This window comes from Heterocephalus glaber, unplaced genomic scaffold (genome assembly GCF_053883595.1).
Source record: "Heterocephalus glaber isolate CG9 unplaced genomic scaffold, H.glaber_assembly_v1.0 deba00001479, whole genome shotgun sequence".
NCBI lineage: Eukaryota > Metazoa > Chordata > Mammalia > Rodentia > Bathyergidae > Heterocephalus > Heterocephalus glaber.
The window spans coordinates 8,435,719-8,457,901 of NW_028258316.1; the positions used below are offsets into that span (position 1 = coordinate 8,435,719).

A 22,183-nucleotide genomic window follows, 5' to 3' on the forward strand; every position below is an offset into this window, starting at 1 on the left:
GTTCAGCAAAATTTTGCTTCTGTTTGCAAACTCTGCATCAGCTAACAAATGAAACCATGGCCATTTTCCCCATATAAACATCTTCCCCAAATTTGTAAAACAAAGTTTGTAAACCAAGGTCCCACTGTATTTGCAAAATATTCATACTCATTTTGCCACCCCTGTATGCAAGACGCCTGGCAATATGACTCTGACAGTCCTCTCACCAAGAGGTAAAGCTTGTTTTCTATCCCTAGAAACTGGGCTGGCCTTGTGACTTGCTCAATGAGTAAAATGCAGTGGAGGTAACATTGTCTGAACCCATGCTTCCAGAGGCCTTGCAGCTTCTGCACCTGTCCTCTGGGAGCTCTTCTACTCCCTTGCGAAGAAGCCCAAGCCACTTGGTAGAAACATATGGCCTATTTATTAGCCAGCCTCAACTATCAGACATGTGAGACTAGCATAGTTCATCCAGCCAAGTCACACCACTGGATAACTACAACTGCATGAATGACTCTAGCCAAGTTGAACAGAAGAACTACCGAGGAATTAACTAAGCCCAATTCAAACTGCTGATCCACTGAACCATGAGAAAATGAAATGGTTATTGCTTTAAACCAGTAACTCTGAAGATGGTTTGTTATATAGCAATAGATAACCAGTATGAATATCTTCATATTCTGTAAGCATTCTAAGAGGTCTACCTACATATGTCTTCCTAAAGCCTTCTTGTGAACATTTTCTAGTCATTTCCTTTCCAAATCTTACTTCCAGCCAAACCACTAGCCGCTGCCCATGAGTCTATGCATATCTGGACTTCTTCACATTAACTTAATTGTTAAGTCTATTCTCTCCTATATCATTTCCACTTGATGAACTGCTGCTGCTTATGCCCAAACTTATAGTTTGATGGGTTAGATAATGCTCAGTTCATAATGAGCAACTTGGTCACTTCATCATTCAATGGTCTAGTGTTAGATCTTCAGCTAACAAGGGCTTAGTAACAAGACATGAGCTGTCTTTTGAAAAGAAACTTATCTATCGAAGAGGGCATAGCTTTGCAGAGGTATGCATTGTGGGTCTCCTTCTAAGGCTTAGCAGAGGCTCCATAAAACATTCCTACTACTTATACGCATTTGTAGTTTCATAGAATCTGCTAGGTCAAATTGCCCAGGTGGCAGATCACCTTGCCCTGAAGCCTAGATCCCTTCAGACTTTCTCTTGCTTTGGGCTCCACAAAAAAGCAGCAGTTCAACAGGTCACCCGGTCAGTGGGTCAAGACTGCCCACTTAAATATAAGTATGTTGCCTCTAAAACCTAAAAATGCTCACCAAGGATGATGCCTCTTTATAACACTGAACAGTGTAAGGTAAAACATCTCATTTCACATTGGAAGGAATATCTCAACATTATCCTAGATCTCTAGACCCTCAGAAACTTTGTGAAAGTTGAGGGGCAGGGGTGGATTCTAAATCCTTACTGGATCTAGCTCCCACTCTCCAGCTCATATCATCCTTCCTTCTCTCTCTCTCTCTCTCTCTCCTCTCTCCCTCCCTCCCTCCTTCCCTGACAGGGTCTCACTATGTAGTTCAGGCTGGCCTGGAACTCACTATATACCCCACACTGGTCTCAAACTTGGCATGATTCTCCTCCCTCAGCCTCCCATGTGTGCTGGGATCACAGGTGTGTGCCACCATGCTTGGTTCATATGTATCTTTTTCAGGAATCTAGGCATTTGTCACTTCCTGTTAAACAATCTGAAAAGGAATGGTGCCTCCATGCCTCCCTGGCCACTTGCACATATGCACAGAGCCCATACAGTATAAGCTTGAGCAGCACCTTATCTGAAACTCAGACCACTTTATAATCCCACAAGATGTGGAGGGGTTGTAGATCTGCCTTGAAATCACCTTCCATTTATTGGCCTGTCTCCCCTAGAAACTGTCATGAGATAGTTTCCTGTTACCTCCTAGGTTATGATGGGGTGTGCGAGATCCTAGGTCAACTCCTCAGAATAGAGCTACAGAATCTGTTCCATACACTGTGTAGCTGCTAGAATCAGCTCCTTAGCAACCAGGATCCCCTTGCAATCATTGCCCCCTTTTGTTTTGGTGTAGTCCTTATTGGTATGTGAGATAAGGGTTTGCAGGGTTAGCTTTGGCTACTCTGCCTTTTGTTGTCTAAATAATAAACCAAATCTGAAAGTGGCTCGTTGTAATCTTTCCAGTCACCAGGCAAGTCTTGGCCTCACTTTATCTTGTATTCTTGACACCAGCATACATGGTTTATCAATGCAGTGGGCCAGTATGATGTTCTATGGGATTTCAAAACACTCAAGATCTCAGTAAATGAGATTATGGAAGACAGCAAGGAAGTCAAAAAAGCTCCAAGGCAAGATCACATAGATGTATGGTTGACCATGTTAGTTTAAGCAAACTACTTCTTGTGGCCCCTGCAACTTTATAGAGGAAAAGAGATTTTTTTTTTATTTTCCTAACTCGGGGTCTGCATACCAGGTACCAGGGACCGTGTTGGTTTGCTCCAACAGAGAGTGTATATCGGAATAGAATTGCAATTGGAGTAACCATCCTGTGATATTGTGATATAAAACAAAAAACATATTTGATCTTAGTTCCAGGCTTTTGGCACTAAGTTCCTAAAAACCTTGTCATTTCCTGAGGAATAGGAATGAGAGACACATCTTCTGTTATTTCTTATGGTTTAGATCTAAAATGTCCTCTAAAAATCTCATGTGTTTAGAAGGTGATTGGTCCATGGGGGTGCTACAGCAGACTTGCTGTGCGGAGTTGGGGCCTAGCAGGAAGGGGGTCACTGGGGGTGTGACCTGGAAGGTTTTATTTTTTTTCCCAGGCTCCTCCCTTCAAATTCTGCTTCCTGGCTGCCATGAGGTGAGCAGCTGTCCTTTGCCAGGCCTATCCACCGTGCCTTTCTGCCTTAGAGCCAGCTGACTATGGACTGAATCTTCTAAAAACCCTAAGCCAAAATGAGCCTCTTCTGCCTTAAGTTGTAGACCACTTTCTCTGAAGTCCCCTCTAGGATGCAGTGTTACTTTGGGTTGCGTATCCTAATAAGGAAGGGAAGTTCTAGCAGCTTCTACTTGGTTCTTTCTACCATAATAATCTTCATTCCACAGGTCAGACACCTAATGTCCTAATGTGGGTATTCTGCCAGTTGCTGAGAGCTGGGGAGCTAGCTGGGGAGCTAGGCCCATGCCTATAATACCAACTACACAGGAGGCTGAAGCAGAAGGATTCCAAGTTCAAAGCCAACCTGGGCCACTTAGTGGAAGCTTGGCTCAAAATAAAATTAAAAGGGCTGAGGATGTTGCTCAGCAATAGAGCACTTATCTATTCTATACAAAGATTTCGGTTCAATTTCCTGTACTGAAGGGAAAAAAAACCTAGGAAAATTACCATAAGGTGATCTTTGAGCCTACTGGGCCCATAAAGAAACACACTTTGGCTGTCCGGTGGGCACCCAGAGGCGCTAGGCAGCTGAGTTCTGGGGCATGGGCTGCTCCCCAGCTGTGTGGCCATGAACCTGGAGTGGCTTCGGAAGCGCGTGTGGCAGTACCTGGACCAACAACAGTATCAACGTGCTTTGTTTTGGGCAGACAAAGTAGCTTCGCTCTCTCATGAGGAGCCCTAGGATGTTTATTGGTTGGCTCAGTGTCTTTATCTGACAGCACAGTATCACAGAGCAGTCCATGCACTTTGGTCATGAAAATTGGACAAATTGTATGAAGCATGTTGGTACCTTGCAGCCAGATGTCATTATGCTGCAAGAGTATCAGCAGACTGTTGATATTCTTGATATGGAGGAACCAATGAGCAAAAGACAATTTGAAAAATACCTGAAGGATGAAAACAGCTTGAAAGACTCCTCCAGTGACTGGGAAATGTCACAATCCTCAATAAAGAGTTCTATTTGTCTTCTAAGAGGGAAAAATCTATGATGCTCTAGATAACTGAACCCTAGCTACCTACAGTTATAAAGAAGCTTTGAAGCTTGATGTCTACTGTTTTGAAGCATTTGATCTTCTAACATCACACCACGTTGACAGCACAAGAAGAAAAAGAACTTCTTGAGTCACTACCTCTTAACAAGCTCTGTACTGAATAACAGGAATTACTACGTTTTCTGTTTGAGAACAAATTTAAAAAGTATAATAAGCCTAGTGAAACTGTCATCCCTGAGTCTATAGATGGCTTGCAAGAGAATCTGGATGTGGTAGTATCTTTAGCTGAAAGACATTATTATAACTGTGATTTTAAGATCTGCTATAAGCTTACATTTGCAGTAATGGAAAAAGACCCTTTCCATGCAAATTGTTTACCTGTACACACAGGAACGCTTGTGGAGCTGAATAAAGCAAATGAGCTTTTCTATCTTTCTCACAAACTGGTGGATTTATATTCTAGTAATCCTGTGTCTTGGTTTGCAGTGGGATGTTATTATCTCATGGTTGGTCATAAAAATGAACACACCAGAAGATATCTCAGCAAAGCTACAACACTGGAGAAGACCTACGGGCCTATGTGGATAGCCTATGGGCATTCGTTTGTTGTTGAGAGTGAGCATGACCAGGCCATGGCTGCCTACTTCACAGCAGCACAGCTAATGAAAGGGTGTCATCTGCCAATGCTATATATTGGATTAGAATATGGTTTGACCAATAACTCAAAACTGGCTGAAAGAGTCTTTGGTCAAGCTCTGAGCATTGCACCAGAAGACCCTTTTGTCATCCATGAGATTGGTGTGGTTGCCTTTCAGAATGGAGAATGGAAAACGGCAGAAAAATGGTTTCTCGATGCTTTGGAAAAAATTAAAGCAATTGGAAATGAGGTAACAGTTGACAAATGGGAACCTTTGTTGAACAACTTGGGGCATGTCTGCAGAAAACTTAGAAAATATGCTGAGGCATTGGATTACCACCGGCAGCCATTGGTATTAATTCCTCAGAATGCATCTACCTATTCTGGCATAGGATATATCCATAGTCTGATGGGCAACTTTGAGAATGCTATGGACTATTTTCACACTGCCCTTGGTCTCAGACGAGATGACACACTTTCTGTTACAATGCTTGGTCATTGCATTGAAATGTACGTTGGTGATTCTGAAGCTTATATTGGAGCAGATATTAAATACAAATTAAAATGTTATGACCTTGATGTACATACAATGAAGACACTAAAAAACATTATTTCACCTCCGTGGAATTTCAGGGAATCTGAAGTAGAAAAACAGACTGCAGAAGAAACGGGACTTGCACCCTGGAATACTCCAGGAAAACTCCAGATGCCAGGCCTTCCTTGGAAGAAACTTTTGAAATTGAAATGAATGAAAGTGACATGATGGGCTGGGGATTTAGCTCAGTGGTTCCAGTACCTACCTGGCAAGCGCAAGGTCCCGAGTTCGATCCCTGGTACCAAAAAAAAAAAAAAAGAAAGAAAGTGACATAATGTTAGAGACATCTATGTCAGACCACACCATGTGACTGCAGACAGTGGTCCCGGGCCAGCCTGTGCTGGTGTAGCTCAGTATTCCCTGATGCCCTTGGCACATTTAAGAATTTCCCACTTTCCAACATGAACCCAAACTTCATCTCTGTGTTTAGGACCGGAGGCTGCCTTGAGAGACTGGATAGCACACCTTGCAGCAGATGTTCTAAGTCTCTGAACTACAAAATAGTTATACCTACTGGAATAAAAAGGTAAACCGTCAAAAAAAAAAAAAGCAACATTTTGACCAAAGCTCTATTTATTTTTTTTAACCTGGATATTATAAGCCCTTGCCTTGACAGGTGGGCCACAATGGTATTTTATGTTCCCAGAAATCAGTATCTCTTTAGAGCCTGTAGTGGAAGAGATGTTTATATCCTTCCAAAATTTTTTTCACTGTATTATTTTTATTCAAGTTTTTCTAGTTTGTATTTTTTTATTGGTAACCGTTTGCACTATATTATGATTACAATCTTCATGGGGAGTTGGACCATGTGCAATAATATATCTTAATTCATTTTCTCATCCCCTTCTCCTGCCCCTCACCTTTCACAAAAGATCTGTCTCCTTGTTTCCTATTATCTATCTTTATTTTTCTCTTTATTTATGCTTTGGATTTCTCACATAAGAGCAACTATGTTATTTTTTTGGGGGGGGGGACCAATATCAAACTCAGGACCTTGCACTTGCAAGGCAAGTGCAGTGCCACTGAGCTAAATTCCCGGCCCAACTATGTGACATTTAAGTTTGTGTGTCTGATTTATTTCACTTATCATTACAGTCTCATGGTGCAACCATTTTCCTACAAATGACTCAAGTTTATCCTTCTCTATGGCAAGGCAATAATCCATTGCGTGTAAATGCCACATTTTTTTTTTTTGGTACTGGGGATTGAACTCAGGACCTTGCGCTTGCAAGGCAGGCGCCGGAACTACTGAGCTAAATCCCCGGCCCTGTGCCACATTTTTTTTTATCCATTCATTTGTTGATGAACATATAGGCCATTTCCAAGATTTAGCTATTAGGAGTTGTGCTGCTATAAACATGGGTATGCATGTATCACTATAATATGATGTTTTTAACTTTTAGGGGGAAATTCCTAGGTGGGAAATAGCTGGGTCAAAAGGAATTTCTGGTTTTAGTATTTTGAAAAATCCCCACATTGATTTGCATAGTGGTTGTACTAGTTTATATTCCTACCAACAATGTAGAAGGGTTTCTTTTCCCTGCAGCTTCACCAGCATTCATTATTATTTGATTTCTTGATGATAGCTATTCTTTCTGGAATCTCAGTGTTGTTTTAATTTGGATTTCTCCAATGGCCAGAGATATTGAAGATAGTTTTGTGTATTTATTGGACATATGTACTTCTTCTGAGAAGTGTCTATTCACTTCAGTTGCCCATTTTTTGTTTGGATCCTTTATTTTGGGAGTCTAATTATATATATAAATATAGATATAGATACAGATATATTCATTCTATCCAAAGATTAGCTGGAAAATTTTTTTTCTATTTTGCAGGTGATATCTTCACTCTGTTTACATTGTCTCCTTTGCTTTGCAGAAGCTTCTTCCTCTTCCTCCTCCTCCTCTTCCTCTTCTTTTCCTCCTCCTCCTCCTCCTCCTCCTCCTCCTCCTCCTCCTCCTCCTCCTCCTCCTCCAGTACCAGGGATCAAACTCAGGACCTTGGGCTTGTAAGGCAGGTGCTGGAACCACTGAGCTAAATCCCCAGCCCTGCAGAAGCTTTTTAATTTGAAATGATACCATTTATTGAGTCTTAGTACTATTTCTTGTGCCTTTGGGGGTTCTCTTCAGAAAGTCCTTGACCATATCTATGACTTCAAGAGTTTTACCTCTTTTGTCTTCTAGCAGGTTAGGTGTTTCTGTTTTAACATTTAGATCTCTGATCTATTTTATTTTAATACATGGTCAGGGATATGGGTCTAGATTCAATCTTTTTTTTTTTTTTGGTACCAGGGATCAAACTCAGGACCTTGCGCTTGTGAGGCAGGCGCCGGAACCACTGAGCTAAATCCCCAGCCTTCTAGATTCAATCTTCTGCATGTGGATAGCCAGTTTTCCCAGCACCATCTTATTTTTTTATTTTTATTTTTATTTTTTTTAGTACCGGGGATTGAACTTGGGTCCTTGCGCTTGCGCAGCAGGCAGCTAAACCACTGAGCTAAATCCCTGGCCCTCCTGCACCATTTTAAAGAGTCTATCTTTCCTTCAATGTGTTTTTGGCCCCTTTGTCAAAGATCAAATAGCTGAACGTGCTTGGAGTTGTTTCTGGATCCTCTATTCTGTTCCACTGATCCATGTGTCTGTTTTTGTGCCAGTGCCATGCTGGGTTTTTTGGGTACCGGGGATCGAACTCAGGACCTTGCGCTTACAAGGCAGGTGCCAGGACCACTGAGCTAAATCCCCGCCCCCACCCCCCCCATGCTGTTTTTAATCACTGTAGCTTTGTAGTATTGAAGAAGGACTTAAAGAAAAACAAGTTTTTCCCAGGCTTCCAATCACCCCTCCAATCACCTCCCCCCTTTTCTCTGTTGCTATAATTCCTTGTTCTGGTACACATAAAATTGGCAACTACATCCTATGAACAAAGTTTATGTCATCTTGTTCTCACAAGATTCACAAAGCTCTGTCTGCTTTCAAGGCTAAATTACAAAACTGCCCTTGTCCTGTGTTCTGTAAACTCACTTGCTATGTCACTAAAAAGACCACCCCTTCAACCAAATGTATAGAAACTAGAACTTTTCTTTGTTTAAAACTTGTCCTTTGGACATTAGTCTGCTGAGCCAGTGTTCACCTAAAACCTGGAATAAAGTCCTTCTGTTTCCCATTGGGCTTTTCTGTCTCTTGGATTCTACAATAGTATAACTTGAAGTCTGGGACGGTGATGCCTCTTGCTTTGCTCTTGTTGCCCAGGATTGCTTTTGCTATTCCAGATTTCTTCTTCTTCCATATGAATTTTAGGATTGTTTTCTCTAGTTCTGTGAGAAATGCTACTGGTATTTTGATTGATATTCCATTAAATCTATATATCTAATAGCCTCCCAAAATTCTATGCTGAAATTCTAAGCCCAAGATAATGGCATTCGGAGACAGGGCCTTTAGGAGGTTCTTAGGTCATGAGGACAGAGTCTTCATGAAAGGAATCAGTGCTCTCATAAAAAAAGAAACTCCCTACCCTTCCATTATGTGAGGGAACAATAAGAAGATGGGTGTCTTTGAGGAAATGAGGCTTCATGAGACACCAAATCTGCCAACACCTTGATCTTACATTTCTTAGCCTCCAGAACTCTGGAAAATAAACTTCTGTTGTTTATAAGCCATCTAAGGCTATGATATTTGATTAAAGCAGTGCAAAGGGTCTAATATTCCTCAAAAGGTACACAGTAGTGTTAGTAAATTATTGCAGGTCCCTTAAACATGGCTGGGGAAAGGATTTATAGCATTTTCTTGTGCCAATGCAGCAGAATTCTGACTCAAGGAAATCTGACCCCTCTTCCATGCTGGTACTCTAGGGTTACAAATTGACTTGGTTCTGGAACTGAGTGAAAAGCTATGTCTTTTTAGCTGGGAGTGCAGCTCAGCATCTGCAACGCCCTGGATTCAAACTCCGTCACTGAAAAACAAAGTTAGGACTTTCCATTATAGAGACTAAAGTTGGTTTTTTGTCCACCAGAAATATTTTCTATTATAATGATGGGTCAAATAATGTTTTAGCAGGCTATTTTATCTCTAGGAATACAATCATCCATTAACCATCTCCGAAGTCCCATATGGATCACAACATTCTGATTAGCACTTCTATTTTTGCTGCCCATAGTGGCCATTCTGAGATCCCATCATCCTCCTTGAGTCCAAGTTTTGGTCAGCTCACTGAGCAGACTGTCCCTATAGTTGCAGGACCCCACAACATACACCCAGACTCGCTGGTAGGTATACCCATATCAACAGATTTAGCCTTGTCCAGTGTTACATTCTATACTACTTGGTCTAACCATTGGCAAACATATTGCCCAGGTTTCTATTGATATAAATTGCAAAACTGTGCAATTATCTTATAGTATTAACTATCTTTTCCCAGGCCACAATTTATAGTCAGGAGCATGGGGAAATCTGTTCCTTGATATAATTCTAGAGATAATTAACCGGTAGTTGGAGTGGGTCTTGAGGAGAATCCCCTTAACGAGGCAACGGTCCCTGGTTATATTATTACTATCTTCAGCAAGGGAATGCTCTTTCCCTCAGACAAGGGAGGGCAAGCTGCTTTACTCCTGTGGAAGGAGGCTCAGAGACTCTCAGAACTTCAAGATTCTCAAATTTATTTGAGTCTACCTGAATGCCCACTCAGGGTTCTCAGGTTCCATTCTTTCTGAATCAATGCTGTTAACTAATTTCATTAGAAACACAGGAAGTCTCTGATTTCAACTAACTCTTTAATTCCACAACTCACAAAATTAAACGTGGGTTTGATTTTCACTGAAGTTGACCCCTATGAAATTGGTTGAAATGGAGTCGCTTGTGTCAAACTTAACAATAAAAAAATAAAACCTAACTTATCACAAAAGATGGCCAGAACCGCAGGCTTACATAAAGGCCTCTACACTCTTAGACAATAAAAAGACTCACAAGAACCAACAAGTCTGTATTCAACCCCCAACTGATGTCACCCTTGTCATTAACCCTTGTGTCCAGAGATTATTGTTTCAAAATATCTTTTGTAACCCTCCTCATTTTTGCCTTTAAAAGCTTCCCCTTGCCTCAACTTCTTTGAATATGTCCATAGTTTATCATGGCATGTGTATTCCCACAGTAATGCTAGTCCCAAATACAATTTGATTTTGCTTCTATTTTTTACCTGTGTTTCTGTCAGCAATACCCCACAGCTCAATAAAGAAGGGTTTCTTTTGGGGCCACCCAAAAGAAAGCTCTTACCATAGCCTGAGGTGTAAGCATTTTCTTTCTATAAGTGATTCCATGCCATTAAGAAAAGCCAAACCATTCTTAGCCCTCAAAGCAATTGTTTACTTTAATGCTCAGGTAGCAGCCACACGGTCTCCTAAGATAGTGCTTTAGTAGGCATTTCATCAAAACCAACTGCAGATGAGCATTTAATTAGCCAAGATGCTGCTGTGTGGTAATCATTCCTGGCCTGCCATTTCCCATGGGAGGTGGGTCAGCACTGTATTCAAGACCAGGAACCCAATCAAACCCATCCTAGAAACCCAGCTTTGAGATACTGGTGGGAAATTAATATAGGGAATGGGTTATACATGTATTGAAGGTCTGAGAAAAGAATTAAAAACCACCACCAAACTACAAGAGGAAAAAACCGTGGAAAGAAGCTGCAATCCCTTGGAGGGGGGCAGAAAAAATGGAAGAGTTTGGAGTTATCAGGATCTAGAAGTTTTGGGTTGGAGATTTAGCTCAGTAAGTGGTTCCACCGCCTGCCTTGCAAGCGCAAGCAAGGACCTGAGTTTGATCCCTGGTACCTAAAAAAAAAAAAGAAGTTTGGAAGAGGAGCCCAGCTTAATATTGGAAACAAGATATTATACTTCTGCCCCATGTTTTGCATATTGATATACATATCTTCTGCTAAAGACAACTCTATTAGGGTGTGTTTCATATAAAATAAAATGTTCCCATTTTCAATGTAATTTGATGAGTCATGACAAAAGTATACATCTAGGTAAGTACTCACTAGTGATCCCCCACCCTGCCAGGGGATGGAACTCAGGACCTTGTGCTTGCAAGGCAGGTGGTATACCACTGAGCTAAATCCCGGTCCTCACTAGTTATTTTTTTAATCTAAATTCCACACAAGATTGTGAACTATGCAGGGGACTGTAAAGAGGACATTTCTGTAGCCCTTTGCCTAGCACAACATGGAACACTGTATTACCAGTGAGGCTAGATAGAGGCGCTTTCCAGAAACTCAGTAAGGGAAATAAGGCTGCTCCCTGAAACTTCAACTTCAATTCTAAGTGATAGAAATCAGAAATCAGATATGCAAAGACACCTTAAAGAAACAGGTTGACTCTCAGCCCAGGAACACTTGAGTTCCTTAAAAAAAACGTTAACTAATCTAAAAAAGGAAAGGGCTGAGTGTAGTGGCACACATCTCTAATCCAAGAACTCAAGAGGCTGAGGCAGGAGGATCACTGCGAGTTTAAGGCTAGCCTGGGATACATAGTTCAAGGCCAATCTGAATTACATAGCAAGACCCTCTCAAAAGGAAGGAAGGAAGGAAGCAAGGAAAGAAGGGAGGAAGCAAGGAAGGAAGGAAACAAGACAAGAGAAGGAGAGAAGGGGGAGGGCATTGCCTTTAATTCCAGCTACTCAGGAGACTGAGACAGAAGGATCTCTTTGAAGCTAGTCTGGGCAACTTAGTGAAATCTTGTCTCAAAATTTAAATAAGATTTTTTTTTTTGATACAGGGTCTCACTATGTAGTTCAGGCTGGGCTTGAACTGGATACCCTCCTAGGCTGGGGATTTAGCTCAGTGGTTCCAGCACCTGCCTTGCAAGTGCAAGGTCCCAAGTTTGATCCCGGGTAACAAAAAAACGACAAAAAAAGCAAAGCAATGGATACCTTCCTACCTCAGTCTCTCAAGCGCTAGGATTACAGGCATGCACCACTATGCATTCAATTCAAAGTAAAATTGAATTGAATTCAAAGTAAAATTCTTTTTTTTTTTTGGTACTGGAGATTAAACTCAGGACCTTGTGCTTGCCAGGCAGGTGGCGGAACCACTGAGCTAAATCCCCAGCCCCAAAGTAAAATTCTTTTATAGAGGGTTGGGGATGTAGCTCAATGTAGAGCATTTGCCTAGTATGCATGGGTCCTTTGATCCAGGCCTCAGTACTACAGGGAAAACAATGGATCTATGAGAAGGTGAGTCACTTGGGTCACCAAGGTTCTCACTGGAAATGCAGAGCTGAATACCAGGACTGTAGCTTCTGAGCACCTCACCTGGGTCATTCTCCTGTGCTTCAGCCACCTTGGTCTTTTTCTACTTCTTGTACATGCCAGGGTTCCTCCAGCCTCAAGGCCTTTGCACATGCTGTTCTCTCTATCTGCAATGCTCTTCCTTCCCCTCTTTCGCCTCACCTAGTGTTACGGTTATGACCAGATGTCCCCCAAGAGCCTCATGTGTTCATAGGTGGGACTTCTGGAAGGTGACTGGATCTTGGGGTATTACAGCTGACTGTTTCAAGGTGGGCCTGGTTGGAAGAGACAAGTCACTTTGGATGCAACCCGGAAAGGTGCATTTCCCTTCCCAGCTCCTCCCTCGGCTCTCTGCTTCCTGGTTGCCATGAGGTGAGTGAGCAGTTTCCCTCCGGCAGACCCTGCCACCATGCCACCCAACCACGCAAGGACTGAGACTTCTAAAACATGAGCCAAAATAAGCCTCTCCTCCCTTAAGTTGTGAATGTCAGATATTGTGTCTCAGCAACAAGGAAAGTGACTTAAGATATCTGGTTAAATGTGATTTACCATGTTTCTCTCAGGTGTCGCTTCCTCCAGCACCCATATGAGGGCTGGTGCCCCTGCCTTAAGATCTCATAGCTCCTTTTACCTTTTCTTCACTGTGTTTTGAATTACATGTCATTGTGACCATATGACTCATGTTTCTCCACTGAACTCTTGGCTTCCAGAAGGGCCTGAGGTGTGTCAGGTTTGCTCACTACTGTTTGCTTACCCCAGTGCCTAGCATAAGTTTGCTACATAACTGACAGTGACTATCTAAAATAGACCAAGTGACTTCCAGGAACATGGTGGAGTGGTGAGCAGCAGAGAAAGAGCCTCTCTGAGATTTGATGTCCTGACACTGGAATATAGCAGCGTGAGAAGGAGGAGGGAGAAGTGGGTCCCCGGGACCCAGGAAGGATCTGAGGTGAGAATTGAAGTCCACAGGGAGAGCAAAGAGAGAGGCTTTAACAAAGAGGAGGGAGGTAGCAAGCAATACTCTCTCCCAGAGCCCTGACACTTGGCAAGGGAATGGCAGTTTGAACGTACAGATGCATGGTGACTACTGGTGACCCCAGAGGCCTCCACAGAGAAATGCACCAGTGTAATGCAGCAGAGGACACACCAGACTGCAGTGGCTGGTGAGTTATCTGGGTTCAGATGTCACCCAGGAGAGGGCAACTGGCCAGTAGCCATCTCGGAGAGGGACCAACTGAACTCAGCACTCAGAACAGCTGTGAGCAGACTCCATCTAGACTCCCCGTGCCTTGATATGGGTGTCAAGCTCAAGTTAGCAAGAGGCTAGGAAGCACAATTTAAGCCAGGAGGAGACACACAGACTGTTGTAGGCTCAAGGAATCCAGTTCCAGCCTCATAGCCAGAAACCAGCCTGAACTTCAGAGGAACTAAAGGGGCAGGCTGGCTGGGATTATCCACTACTCCACTGTAAAGCTACAGCTGGCTTTCTGGGATTAATCAATTTAGCTCTGGACTCTTGTTTGCCCACATTGCCTACCAGTGACAGCAGAGACACATCTTGAATTGGATGTTTTGGGGTTTTTTTCTTTTTTCTTTTTCCTTTTCTTTTTTTTTCTTTCTTTTTTATGCTTCTTTCTGGTTTTTGTTTTGTTTTTTCTTAATTGTTTGAACACAGTTTCTAGATTTTTGTTGTTTTGTTCTTTTTATTTTTATTATTTTATTTATTTTTTCCTGTTCTGATCTTGGTTTTATTTTTTCCTTTTTTCTTTCCCACCTGTCTTCACTAGTTTCCTAAAGTTTGTCCTCCAGCCTTGCTTCTGATCTCTTCCTCTTTTTCCATTTGTTTCTTATCCCCTAATCCCTTTTAAATCTTCTCCCCTAAGGGTAAAATTGCCATATTTTTTTGTTTGTTTTTTGGTACCAGGGATCAAACTCAGGACCTTCCGATAGAGAGACAGGTGGCAGAACCACTAAGCTAAATCCCCGGCCCTAAAATTGCCATATTAGGGCTTTTTTATTGCAAACAGTTTCCAAATTTGTTCTAGATTTTGTTATATAACTACAAATCTAGTTCATACGTTTAAAGGTAGCAAATTAACAGTTATCACAGTTTGTCACTTTTCAGGCTGTATTTGATGCTATTGTTATTGTTGATTGTACTACTTTAGCCAAGTTGACATAATTGTGCTAATCAGTTGTTCTTCTGACATAACTGTGCTAATCAGTTGTTCCTCCTGGTATACCAAGACTGAGATTGCCTAAGGGTCTTAAAAAAAACAAAACCTATAGGCCAGTGCCAAAGAACTGGTAGCTGGGAAAAGTAGGCAGAAACTTCTCACCCCGATAAGCTGAAGAGGTAGGATCTTACAACAGACTCAAAACCCAAAAGCCAGCTACACCTGGAAGACGCTTATGAGTAGTCATTTCCTAAGGGTTCTAAATACTGGCAAGAAAGCTACTTGCCATAAGCCATTTACAATCATCAACCCAGAAATCAAACTTTAAAAACAAAAAGAAAATGAGAAGGGATTTAAACAACATGCCATCCCCCCAGACTTTCAGCTCACCAAAGGCAAACCCCGGGGGCCAATGAGGTAGAAGAATCTGAAAGTCACCCACCAGGACTCTCTGAAGTGGTAACAGCAGAAGTAACAAAGCAGATGAACAAGAAAAAAATCAAAAGCAGAAATAATGTTTTTCTAGAAAAAAATCAAAGCAGAAATAATTTCCCAGATAACTGCAGAGATGGTGACCAAAATGAAAGCCATGCTTAGTGATTATAGAGCAGATACAGATAAAGAAGATATACAGACAGAGGAGCTTGGGAACATGGTGGAAACCATAAATGCTCAGCATAGGAAAGAAATGGAAACCATAAAATAAGCCAAATTATGAAGCCACATCCCACCTCATACCATCTCAAGGTTGTATGATTTTGGTCAATTTCTTTCATCTCTGAAGTCTGTTTCTTCTTCTGTTCAGTGGAGATTAACAGTAGTACCTACCTGATTCAGTCAGCTTTGTGTTACTACATATACAAAATACCTGAAGAACTTTATAAAGAGAAAAAGTGCTGGGAGTGGTGGTGCACACCTGTAATCCCAGCACTAAGGAGACTGAGGCAGGAGAATTGCTGGGAGTTCAAGCTCAAGGCCAGCCTGGGCTACATAGTGAGTTCAAGATTAGCTTGAACTACAGAGGGTGACCCTGTCTTCAAAAAAATAAATAAAGAGAAAAAGTTTATTGAACTCACAATTTTGTAGGTCCAAGGCCAAGACTGGGTGACTCCATTGGTTTGGCCTCTGGTGAGGGGGGCACATTATGGCAGAGAACGTGAGAAACAAAATGGTCATGTCTCAAGCTGGAGCAGAGACAGGAGAGAGGATATAGCAGGGGTCTCATAATCCCTTTTGAGGGTACATCCCATTTACCTAAAGACCTCCCATTAGGCTCCACATTTTAAAGGTCCACAGGTGCACCTCCCAATAGCACTACCCTGGGCACCAAGCCTTTAACACATGGATCTATGGAGAACACTCAACATGCAAACCACAGCACTACCTCAAAGAGTTATTCTGATGATTGCAGAATATAATGCATGAAAAATATTTAATGGCACTCATTAAATGTTTAATAAGTGGGAGCCACCATTGTTAGCACTACTACTAATACTGACTCAAAATCAATGTGTTAAATATGTCACATTGCAGCATTCCACTTATGTCTCATAAAATTTTAACATGGTGGCATTCTAATCATTCTAATGTGCACGTTAGTCTTTATACTTACTGACTGGAAGTCAGTGGCAGATTCAGGTTTGCTGGTCCCAGGTCCTGGTGAAATCCCCAAGGCAATGCACCCCAGGAAGCCAATTTGCTGACCTTCCCTTGATACAAACCTCACTCTCTGGAGCAGTGTACTCTAGGAAGAAGCCTTTTTTTTTGGTACAGGGGAATGAACTCGGGTCCCTGTGCTTGTGCAGCTGGAGGCGAAACCACTGAGCTAAATCCCCGGCCGGAAGAAGCCTTTTAAACTGTGAAATGGATAGTCTATACAGATGCTCCATAAGTGTTCACTGAAATGAGTTCTACTGCCTCCACATGGCCACAGGCTAAAACCCAAAATTCTTAGCTGAAAATAAAATACAATTTACCTCAACATCTGGCACCAACCACCCTCTCCACTCCCATTTCCTAAATCCCAGCTATAAAGTATTAAAAGTATAAAGTATTGTTATAAAGTATAAAGTATTAAAGTTATAAAGTATTAACCATGTTTTATCTCAAGTACATTATCTCATTCAATAAAAAATAGATATCCAGAGATACTCAATATAGAGACCATTACCTGTGATATAATGTATGATGTCATATATACATGGCCATACTTTAGCCTAGTCTCACTGTGACACATTCTTTTGTAAATTGCTTTCCACACTTAATGTGTCATAGTTTAGATTCATAACACTGTTTTAAATGACTCCCTAGTACAGCACTGAAAGGATGTATCAGATTTGTTGATAGGTATTACAGTGGCTTCCAACTTTTCAGTATTGTCATCAACACTGAAGTGAATAAATTTGTACATGTTCACTTATTTGTCTGAGAATCTTCCTAGGTTGAATTCTTAAAAGTACTACCCCTGTATCAAGGGTAATAAGCATTTAAAATTTTAAATATATCAAATCAACCTTCCAGAGATGTTGTACCAGCTTAGATTTCCAACAGCAGGGTACAAATATCCTATTCTCCCACCCTCATCAATGCTGGATATTGTAGAAAAATGGTCTCTCATTGTTTTAATTGCTTTCTAGTGAAGTAAAATGTCTTGACTATGTATTTATTAGCCTTATTTGTTCTGTGTACTATTCTTTTCCATTTTTAAATTGGAGGATTCATCTTTTATTAATTTTAAAGCTCTTGTTCTATATGTTGCAAAGTGGCTTTTTCCCTACACTTGTAGTTTTCTGCTTTTATCATTTTGCCTTTAGTGAATATGTTGTATACAGTCAAATCTATTTTTCTGTTTGGAATTTTTTTTGTCTCATCAAAAATATCTTCTCGGGCCAGGGATTTAGCTCAGTGGTTTCGCCGCCTGCTGGGCAGGTGCAAGTACCTGAATTCGATCCTTGGTACCAAAAAAAAAAAAATCTATCTTCTCAGGCCAGGGATTTAGCTCAGTGGTTCTGCCGCCTGCCTCGGAAGTGCAAGGACCTGAGTTCGATCCCCGGTACCAAAAAAATAGAATCTTCTCCACTGCAAACACAGATAAGTCTTCACCTTTTTAACTAGTTTGTTGTTTCATGTTTTTTCTATAATTAACTATTTCATTCAGCAGAAATTTGTTTCATGATCCTGCCCCTTCTTTACCTAGCTGGGCCTCCTCACTCAGACTAGGTCTCTTCTGCCCACTCCTCCCTCTAGCAGGATACAGGTTCTCAAAGGATCTTGAAGCTGGTCCCAGGTCATTTTCTCAGCTTCCACTTACAGGCAGTCTTCATTGGCTCCACCTGAGTTCTTCCCGCCAGGACCTGAGAATGTGTCCATTTGAGGGACCAGGGCCAGTCCTAGGTAAGAATACCCTGATCCTAGATCCTTTGAGAGTTCTCAGGGTTGCCAGCCTCTGGACTCTCTCACCAGCCCTCTTGAAGCAATGACTGAAGCTCTCTGTGCCTTACCTCTCCACACACAGGCTCCAGCAAGGCGACCACCCAAGCCTTTCCATTCAGGCCAAAGACATCTGGATGGTACATGATACTTTATTAGGAAATGACTTGGGTACAACTGTAGACAAAAAGGCACAGGGCTTACCTTCTGGGTAGAAGTCTCTAATCTCACAGGGCTTGCAGCTGGTCACCCCTGACCACAGTCGGAAATGAGGCCTTTCAACAGAGCCTGGTGGCAGGAGGCCCGTTCTGGGGCTGGGGGGACTACAGTGGAGGGAAAGAAGGGAACTGGTAGTTCAGTTAGTGAAATCTAATAGCATTCCCATTTCACCACCAACCAGGGCAGGGTGCAGCAGGCAAGAAGGAATGAGAGAGGTCAAGGCATGGAGAAGTGTGGAAAGAGAAAGTGGATGAAACCGCAGCAGGCTCACAGGCCTTTGCTGTGCAGACACACAGCAAGGTAGGAAGCCCTTTGCCAGCTGCAACGGTGCCAGAGGCCCAGTTCCCTGGGGAAGCCAGGACACCCTGAGAGCAAAACCAGCCATCAGAGCGGAGCAAGCTCTGAAGAGATCTAGTGAGGCCTCGGGAGTCAGATGCTACAGTCCAGGCTCAAAGCCCAGGTCCCCCAAAGTCAAGGCGATGGCTCCCTTCCAAATTTCACATTAATACTTTTAGAAGGGAGGAAAATGAAGAGGCTGAGAAGGAAAGAAAATATCATTTAGATGGTGGTGCACACCTGTAATCCCAGCAGGAGGAGTGTGTGTCTGAGGCCAGCCCGGGCTACACAGCAAGGCCTTGCCTCAAATTAATTAATTAAAAAAATTTTAACCCCAAAAGAAAAAAAGTCATTTAGAAAACCCTCTGAAGATAGCTCCAGGAACCCAGATGTGTAATGAATAGATCACACATAATGTGGCCATCCACACATGATATCGGTCATCCGGGCTAGTTAAAATAAGTCATACAAAAGTAATGTGCTTGCCAAAGAAGTGTTCCTCCAAGTTACGGGTTCTCCCCTTCAGTTCCAACAAAGTTCTGCCAGAAACAAGTCCCATGGGCTGGGGATTTAGCTCAGTGGTGCTGTGCCTGCCTTGCAAGCGCAAGGTCCTGAGTTCGATCCCTGGTACTGGGGGGCGGGAGGGACAAGTCCCACAGTCATACTGATTAAAACCCTGATGGAGGGCCGGGGATTTAGCTCAGTGGTTTCGTTGCCTGCTGCGCAAGCACAAGGACCTGAGTTCAATCCCCGGTAAAAAAAAAAACAAAAACAAACAAAAACCCTGATGGAAAAATACGTCCCAATGGCCTAGACTCTAGAGAAGACAATGGTGCAGTTACACACGGCCTACAGCAGCCCAACAGGGCTCGACTGAGCATGCTGTCACAGAATAAACAGTGTGGCCATATGGAGAACAGACCAAGGGTCCAGGCCCCAGGAGACAGATTTGGAACTCAGGGTAAGGTTGGACTTTCTATCATAGATAGCTGTCGAATGTGCACAGTCCCTTAGGAGACAGCAGTGTCCGTGAGCAGAAACTGGAGATGTTGGCTGGACAGGCTATTGTGGGAGTCCTAGAACTGGCACACTTTGCTGTGAGGTCCTTTTCCACCATTATGAAAGTTCCTGCACTGTGGGGAAGGGGATAGAACTCAAAATGACTTGTCATTTGTCCATTTAAACACACACACACACACACACACACACACACACACACACACGGGCACGTCCTGCACCTGAGGCTCAGAGGCTTGGGCCCTGCAGTCACCTGGTCACAAGGGGGCCTATGGGAGCCAGGGAAGCCTCTCAGGAGCAAAGCTTGGGTTAGGACAAAAAGAAGAGCTGGGTGTAGTGGCACATACCTGCAATCCCAGCACTCAGGAGGCTGAGGCAGGATTACCTTGAGTTCCAGGCCAGCCTGAACTTGGGTGCATAGTGAGACCCTGTCAAAAAACAAACAAAAGAAGAAAAAGCAAAAAAGGAGAGTGCCCAGAGCAGTTTAGAGCACCAAAGGTGAGCCCACAGGGAGAAGGGACTGCTTTGGGTACAGGGCCTCACTGCCTCCACAGCCAAAGGCCCATGCCCACCAGCCACTCCCAAGGGGAGTGTAGCTTTCCCAGGCTCTGCTCTGGTAAGACACAAGCTCCCTTCAGGGACAGGCACAACAAAAGGACTGCCCCCTACCCTGTTTTAGGGACAAGGGTCTGGGAACCCATTTACCCTCTCAGAGTGCAGAGGAGGGCGGGCTCTGGCAGGCTATCCCCTGGCTGTCTGCAGTGTATGTACACCCCACCATTTAGAGCAACAGTGTGCTCTCAGCAGAAGAGCAAGCTCTACTGTCCACCTTCCCCACACACTGCACAGCAATGCCCTGTGGGTTCCACACATGTCCCAAGTTGCTGTTCTTCCTAACGTGTTTTCTTCACAGTAGCCTTTTCCTGCCACTTGTGCTCTGCTGTGTTGAGCCCTAACGGCTGGCAAAAGGTGTGCAAGCGAGGCTGCTGTGAAAGCCCAAAGGCAGACTTCAGGTGAAATGTTCAGGTACTTGTCACTGGGGTTGAGCAGCTTTCAAGGAAATGGTTCAGGAAACAGACAAAATCGAGCAGGCAGTTAAGGATAAGGGCCATCCTGATATCAGAAGGGGCGCCTTAAATATCCCTGAAGCCACATAAGTTTGGCCAACAATTGTATGAATTACGACTGGATGAAATTAAGGTGAAGACCTATTACACTTCAGGACAAATTAAAAAGCCAACAGCAGCTGCCAGCCATGCAGCAATGCAGTGTCTACACATCTGCTCCGACTTGGTGTATCTGGTTCACCTGGTGCCCCAGCTCCAGGGCCTCATCCCCCTGGGATATTCCTTTAGCCCTGCAGTAGAGAGGCAAGCCCCTGACTCCTGAAGTTGGGTTACTGTTCCAGCCCAATGAAACAAGTAGATCTATCAGAAATCACTGCCTCAGAACCCACCTGAGCCACGAGTCAAACTGGGCTGCAGAGGTTGTATAACTCAGGTCAAGGACGGGTAAAGGCAGGGCTAGAAGCCAGACAAGTCAGTGTACTTAAATCACCCTGTGTTTCTTCCTCAGTATCCTGGGATGCAGCTAATAGATGAAGCTGGTTCCTGCATGGACCTTCCACATCACACTATCTGTCACCTGGCCATACAGGGGCTCTGGAGAGAAGGCAGAAAATTTGCTTCACAGTATCCCTGCTCACAAGTAAGGAGCAAATCAGCCAGCAGCACCTCAGGAACCAGGCCGAATCCCCACCCGCTTCCCAGCCCCAATGCCCTGCTCGACCCTCCAGAAGTCATGCATTTACTCAGTCACCTGACACACACTCGACAAGCAGCTGCTATGGTGCCAGGGCCTGTGCTAAGGATGCCCAAGAGTGAGTTTAGGGCTCTTGCAGCAGGGGCTGCTGGGCTGCTGGGTGCAGTACATTAAATGAATAACCCCATTAACGAATATCCAATTACAAACAGAAATAAGTGCTCTTGAGGGCAGGAGCACAGCTCAGCAAAAGTCTGCCACCAAGGGGCCTGACCTGGAAGAGCTGCTGGAGGCAAGAAGGGCTCCAGAACTGGTACCTGGAGAAGGAAGAGTTAACTAGCTAAGTGAGAAGAGACTGGAGACAGAAAAAACAGCCTGTGCAGCTCACAAGCTCCATGGCAGGTCTGGGCAAGGCACACCGGAGGGAGCCACAGGGGTACTTTTGCAGGTAGGTGGGAGAGGACTCACCATGATTCATTCTGGTGCAGCCTAAGAGCAGACTGCAGCCCCTTGATGAACTGCTCTTGCCACAGAAGAGTAAGATCAGAAACATACCTGCTTCCCACCCCTGCCTCGAAAGTGCAAGGTCCTGAGTTCGATCCCCAGTACCAAAAATAAAAGAAACACCTGCTTCTTTCTCTTCTTCTCAGCACAACAGGGGCACAAGAGGTCCTTATGAAATCCTAGCTCTTTAAAAACAGTTAGAGAAACTATGACACAGCAGATGTTTGTCAGAGCTAGGGAAACCCATGAAGCCAATGAGGGTGAAGACAGAAG

The 22,183-nt window shown here is 43.4% G+C and overlaps 1 pseudogene; it reads left to right on the top strand.

Moving 5' to 3' along the window:
* The first annotated feature begins 3,536 nt into the window (after positions 1 to 3,536).
* On the top strand, positions 3,537 to 18,017 carry LOC101707213 (cell division cycle protein 16 homolog pseudogene; annotated as a pseudogene).
* Positions 18,018 to 22,183: the final 4,166 nt, after the last annotated feature.